Source organism: Bison bison, unplaced genomic scaffold (assembly GCF_000754665.1).
Source record: "Bison bison bison isolate TAMUID 2011002044 unplaced genomic scaffold, Bison_UMD1.0 scf7180017864156, whole genome shotgun sequence".
NCBI classification, from domain to species: Eukaryota; Metazoa; Chordata; class Mammalia; order Artiodactyla; family Bovidae; genus Bison; species Bison bison.
Window position 1 is genome coordinate 1,224,954 of NW_011494728.1, and position 7,207 is coordinate 1,232,160.

Sequence of the window (7,207 nt, forward strand, 5' to 3'; positions counted from 1 at the left end):
ACAAAGAGTCAGAAATGACTAAGTGACTAATGTACATAAACACACATATGAAATAAAAACATCCAGATGGGGTCACAAAGAGTCAGAAATGACTAAGTGACTAATGTACATAAACACACATATGAAATAAAAACATCCAGATGGGGTCACAAAGAGTCAGAAATGACTAAGTGACTAATGTACATAAACACACATATGAAATAAAAACATCCAGATGGGGTCACAAAGAGTCAGAAATGACTAAGTGACTAATGTACATAAACACACATATGAAATAAAAACATCCAGATAAAAAGAAAAATTACTATATTACTGTGATATTTTTGTAAAAATTCAAATTGACATGCTATCTTCATACTTATGCATTTTGAAAAAAAGATTTTATTCTCCCAAATTTACTCTTGGAAGAGCATAATGCACACAACTCTATTTTACCAATATAAAACCTAACAATCAGAGTATTTAAATTATTTAATTTAAAAAATTGTTGGACAAAGACCACAAGTAGGATAGTCTTAGAGATCTTATCAAGTTTAATAGGTTTTGTTATATTCTCTTGGAGAAGGAAATGGCAACCCACTCCAATGTTCTTGCCTGGAGAATCCCAGGGACAGGGGAGCCTGGTGGGCTGCTGTCTATGGGGTCGTACAGAGTCGGACACGACTGAAGCAACTTAGCAGCAGACTTAGCAGTTATATTCTCTAATGGAAATATTCATCATGGAATTGAATTTGAATATTCATAGTTATATGTCTACATACGAACTTCTTGGACTGCATTAAAACTTAGAATGTTTTCTCTTTCAATGCTTGTATTAAAATTAAAACTGATAACCAATTGTACATAAGAATTTTAGACAAATAATAGGTGTCCATTAGAATTTCATAACATAAAATGGAGTGTGTATATTCAATGAAAAGTGCTGCAGGTTTCTAGAAATCAGCTGTTTGTGAATCTCATTTTTTTTTAATATAGCCATGCATGCAGGAGGAGTAGTTACTTATCAGTAGCCCCCCTGAGCATAGCACCTTGCTGGAAACATGGTATATACTTAGTTCAGTTTAGTTCAGTTCAGTCGCTCAGTCATGTCCGACTCTTTGCAACCCCATGAATCGCTGTACACCAGGTCTCTCTGTCCATCACCATCTCCCAGAGTTCACTCAAATTCATGTCCATCGAGTCAGTGATCCCATCCAGCCATCTCGTCCTCTGTCGTCCCCTCTTCTTCCTGCCCCCAATCCCTCCCAGCATCAGAGTCTTTTCCAATGAGTCAACTCTTCACATGAGGTGGCCAAAGTACTGGAGTTTCAGCTTTAGCATCATTCCTTCCAAAGCACACCCAGGGCTGATCTCCTTTAGAATGGGCTGGTTGGATCTCCTTGCAGTCCTGGGGACTCTCAAGTGTCTTCTCCAACACGACAGTTCAAAAGCATCAATTTTTCTTCGCTCAGCCTTCTTCACAGTCCAACTGTCAACATCCATACATGACCGCTGGAAAAACTATAGCCTTGACTAGACGGACCTTTGTTGGCAAAGTACTGTCTCTGCTTTTCAGTATAATATCTAGGTTGGTCATAACTTTTCTTCCAAGGAGTAAGTGTCTTTTAATTTCATGGCTGCAGTCACCATCTGCAGTGATTTTGGAGCCCAGAAAAATAAAGTCTGTCACTGTTTCCACTGTTTGCCCATCTATTTCCCATGAAGTGATGGGACCAGATGCCATGATCTTCATTTTCTGAATGTTGAGCTTTAAGCCAACTTTTTCACTCTCCTCTTTCACTTGCATCAAGAGGCTTTTTAGTTCCTCTTCACTTTCTGCCATAAGGGTCGTGTCATCTGCATATCTGAGGTTATTGATATTTCTCCCAGCAATCTTGATTCCAGCTTGTGCTTCTTCCAGCCCTACGTTTCTCATGATGTACTCTGCATACACTCTCAAGGGGAATTTAAAAAGCGATTAAAAAGTAAAAGATTATAATCAACCAAATGAAGGGTGGCCTGTATTTGAAACCAAGTTTACATGAAGATGTTCATGAAGCGGTTACATGGAAAAAAATCAGAATTATATGTCAGCCAATAGGAGTGTTGCATCCTATAGAAAACAATGAAACAAAGAAACTTTAGATTTTTTTTAATGTGAAAGGTTCTTTCTGTTTATAGTTAATCTCAAAGCTACTTGTTTCCTGATTTAAAAAAAAAAAAAACAAAAACATTGGTTCACTCCAAAACAAATCAGAGAGCCAATACTGATAAGTCAGAAGAAAAATTAGGAAGCATGACTGGTAGCATCAATTCTTGTTAAGTAGATGCAACTTGGCACTTTGAAAAAAAAAAACAGAAAGAAACAAAATTATTTAAATTTAGCATTTTGTAAATCTGTGCAAAACAGAATAGCAGTGTGTGGATCTAAAAAGGATTAAAATAACAGAACACTCTGCAGACATGAAACTGAGAATTCTTTGAAAGTGATATTATAAGTCTAAACACAAAGAAGTTTTCATCACAACATATATTCCTTACAACATCCTCGAGGAGAATCAATAAAAACAAAGGAAAATAAGTTCACTTGTCTAAGACTCCTATTATTTCCAAATCTGAGGAGGTTTGTTGTATTACTATCAATACCATAAAGTAAGAGATCTTAAAAAATGATCAGATTTTAAGACAAAAATATCATTGGGGATAAAAGACATTTTATTTTATTATTATTATTTTTTTAAGTACCAAGGATCTTTATTCTTAGGTCTGATATTTAATCTGTGGCTGCAGATAATATGTCACTATTTAGAGAATAAAAGGTCCCATTATCTTCATTCAAGTCTTCAGCCACAAAGTTACACCTTATTCTCATACAAGATAAGGGTTGGTAGGGGATTAAGGAGGTACACTGAGGATAAAAGCAAAAGGGAACAAACACTTTTACAAGCATATCGTCCCAGTCACCGTGAAGGTTACGTTTCGGGTTAATTTACAAAAGTAGTGACAGAACCATGATTTCAGTGAAAATCAACATGTTATACCTTTTAAAAAACCAGAAATACTACGTCAGGCAAGCATGCAAAATTCAGAGTATAAAAAAACGCAAGGGCTGGCTGCCCAAACAGGTATTTCCCTCAGAAAGAGGGATTTGAAAATGCTGCACAGAACCAAAGGAATTAGAAGCTGAATTAGCACACCCATTTCCTCAGTTTATATATGAGGCAAGTGGGCAGACATTAACTGGTAAAGCTTACTCAGCCAGATTAAGAATGTATAGACATCCAATTCCTGGTGCCATCCGCAACTACATGTATCTAAAATACAAGGAGGTAAATATCCAGAATACATCAAACCCACTGATTTAAAGAAAACATTTCAAGGGAGGGGGTGAAGTTGTTATTATAGCATAGCAGCACATTACACATATTTAAGAGATTAAATGGAAAGAAATAATCTCAACGCTCAGTTTTGATCAACACAAGTTTCCAGCCAACTTTCTGATGTAGAGCAAAACAAGTATATTCTTCAATTTTCTTCTACATTTTTGGGGGCCTATCTTTCAAAACTGAGCACCGGGTATTTTTAACGTAAGTAATGGGATGTTATATGTACATTCTAATCACACATTTTAAGAATAAACAAAATGCGTATTTCAGTAATTCATAGTGTATTTATAAAATGAAAAGCTCTCTATCAAAATACACTTTTCACTGGGAAAAATAAATAAAACAGACAAATGGATCTACACAAAGTAAAAATTAACTTTGGTAGACTTCACTGTGGAGGACAGTCCATAACAAGCTTATCTGCCCTTACTCCCCCAGAGCCGATCATCTTCTGAGTTAAGATTTTAAAAATACGTTTTAATTGAGATCATTATGTTGACATTTGTTTCTCATTCCACATCATCTTCAGCCAAGCTCTGAGCACTTACAATTCTCTAATTGTTGGGAGCTTAGTCAGAAGCATCTGGAACACTGGTGGCGGAAGAGTTTGTTGCAATACTTGCAGTAACTGCTGTGGCTGTCCACACACAGCAATCCCATTTGTCAGATGGTCCACACCCTTCTCATATTCACCTTGAGCTAGTAATTCTTCACCAAGCTGTATTTCTTCTAGAAAGAATTTCTGAACAGCTTCAGCATCTTTAAGGTCAGGTAACTTGAAAAGCCCAGCTCTCTCCTTGGCAAGCTTCTGTTTCTTTCTTCGTTCTCGCAGCCTGTTCTTGAAGTTGGGGTCACTCCGTCTCTTGCGGTCGAAGTAAATGCAGTAACCGATGAAAAGGGCCCCGCACACGCCGGCGGCGATGGCGCTGTTCCGGCCCACCATCTTCTCTCCACCGAGGAGCCGGGTCGGCTGCGGCGGGGCCCGCAAAGAAGCCGTTGACCGCGAAGCCTCGGATCCGAGTGCGCGGCTCAGTCCAGACGCCCGCCGCCCGCCGCGAGGGACCAAAAGACATTTTAGAATGTGAAAGGGTTAATTTATATCAGGAAGATATAAAACTTATGAATATACGTGCATCTAACAAAAGAGCCCCAAAATGTATGAAACAGAACCTGGCAGAACAGGTTGAAATAACAGGTAATTCAACAATACTACCAAAAGACACAAATAATTCCATTCTAAAAATAAGTAGAAGGTAGACAAAAAAATCTGTAAGTGTAAATATTGTTATTGTTGTTCAGTCTCTCAGTCATGTCTGACTCTTTGTGACCCTATGGACTGCAGCATGCCAGGCTTCTCTGTCCTTCACCATCTCCCAAAGTTTGCTCAAATTCATGTCGATTGAGTTGGTGATGCCATCCAACCATTTCATCCTCTGCTGCCCGCTTCTCCTCTTGCCTTCAATCCTTCCCAGCATCAGGCTCTTTTCTAATGAGTTAGGTGTTCACCTCAGGTGGCCAAAGTATTATATTTTCAGCTTCACATCAGTCCTTCTAATGAATATTCAAGACTGATTTTCTTTAGGATTGACTGGTTTGATCTCTTTGCAATCCAAGGGACTCTCAAGAGTCTTTTCCAACATCACAGTTCAAAAGCATCAATTCTTCAGTGTTCAGCCTTCTTTATGGTCCAACTCTCACGTCCATACATGACTACTGGAAAAAGCATACCTTTGACTATATGGACCTTTGTCAGCAAAGAAATGTCTCAGTTTTTTTTAATGTGCTGTGTAGGTTTGCCATAGCTTCTCTTCCAAGGAGTAAGCACCTTTTAATTTCATGGCTGCAGTCACCATCTGAAGTGATTTTGGAGCCCAAGAAAATAAAAAGTCTGTCACTGTTTCTGTTGTTTCCCCATCTATTTGCCATAAAATGATGGGACCAGATGCCATGATCTTAGTTTTTTGAACGTTGAGTTTTAAGGCAACTTTTTCACTCTCCTCTTTCACTTTCATCAAGAGGCTACTTAGTTCTTCACTTTCTGCCATATGGTTGGTGTCATGTGCATATCTGAGGTTGTTGATATTTCTCCCTGCAATCTTGATTTCAGTTTTTGCTTGATCCAACCTGGCATTTCACATGATGTACTCTGCATATCAGTTAAATAAGCAGGGTGATAGTATGCAGCCTCGACTTACTCCTTTCCCAATTTGAAACCAGTCCATTGTTCCATTGTTTCAGTCCGGTTCTAATTGTTGCTTCTTGACTTGTACACAGGTTTCTCAGGAGACAAGTAAGGTGGTCTGGTATTCCCATCTATTGAAGAATTTTCCATAATTTGCTGTGATCCACACAGTCAAAGGCTTTTGCATAGTCAATGAAGCAGAAGTGGATGTTTTTCTGGAATTCTCTTGCTTTTTCTATGATCCAACAGATGTTGGCCATTTGATCTCTGGTTCTTCTGTCTTTTCTATATGCAGCTTAAAGAACTGGAGTTTCTTGATTCACGTACTATTGAGGTCTCACTTGGAAAATTTTGACCATTTCTTTGATAGCATGCAAAATGAGTGCAATTGGTGGTAATTTGAACATTCTTTGGCATTGCCCTTCTTTGGCATTGGAATGAAAACTGACTTTCTCCAGTCCTGTGGCAACTGATGAGTTTTTCAAATTTGCTGGCATATTGCATGTAGCACTTTCACAGCATCATCTTTTAGTATTTGAAATAGCTCAGCTGGAATTCCATCATATCTCCTAGCTTTGTTCATAGTGAAAGGTAAAACACTATCAACCTAAAGGACCTAACTCACCTGTATAGAGCTCTCTACCCAACAAGAGGAGAAAGCACATTATTCTAAAGTTGATAAACAACTCTCCATATAAATATAAATAAATATAAATAATGTGGCAAGCCAAAAAACAAACCTCAATAAATATAAAACCATTGAAATCATACAAAGTATGTCCTTTGACTAAACTAGTGTTAAATTGGAAAGCAACAACTGAAGGAAACTGGGAAAATCGACATGTAAATATGGAAAATAAACAACACATTTTAAAATAATTTATAGGTTAAGGAGAAAATCATGGAGAATTTAGAAAATGTTATGAGCTAAATGAAAACACAACCACAACATATTACAATTTGTAGGATTCAGCTAAATGTAAGGTTATAGGGAAAATGTGGAGCTTTGAATTAGTCTTCTGGGACTGCATACAAAATACCACAAAATGGGTGGCTTAAACACCACAGGTTTATTTTCTCACAGCTCTGGAAACTGAAGATACAACTGTTGGAAGATTTGTTTTCTGCTGAGGTCTCTGTCTTTGGTGCATATGGCTATCTTCTTGCTGTGTCCTCAAGGGGCATTTCCTCGTGCATGTTACATCTCTGTTGTCTCTTCCTCATCTTAAAGGACGCCAGTTCTTTTGGATTAAGTTAAGGCTCCATCCTTTTACTCTCATTTAACCTCAACTAGGCCATTCAGGTATGACCTAAATCAAATCCCTTATGATTATACAGTGGAATTGACAAATAGATGCAAGGGATTAAATTTGATAGAATGCCAGAACTATGGACAGAGGTTCATAACATTGTACAGGAGGCAGTGAACAAAACCATCCTCAAGAAAAAAAAAAATGCAGGAAGGCAAAACGGTTGTTTGAGGAGGCATTACATACAGTGGAGAAAAGAAGAAAAGTGAAAGACAAAGGAGAAAGGGAAATATATACCCAACTGAATGCAGATTTCCAAAGAATAGCAAGGAGAAATAAGAAAACCATCTTAAGTCAGCAATGCAAAAAAACAGAGGGAAACAATAGAATGGGAAAGACTAGAGATATCA

The 7,207-nt window shown here is 37.8% G+C and overlaps 1 pseudogene; it reads right to left on the reverse strand.

Moving 5' to 3' along the window:
• Positions 1 to 3,629: 3,629 nt before the first annotated feature.
• Positions 3,630 to 4,422, reverse strand: LOC104989469 (annotated as a pseudogene).
• Between the last annotated feature and the right edge of the window lie 2,785 nt (positions 4,423 to 7,207).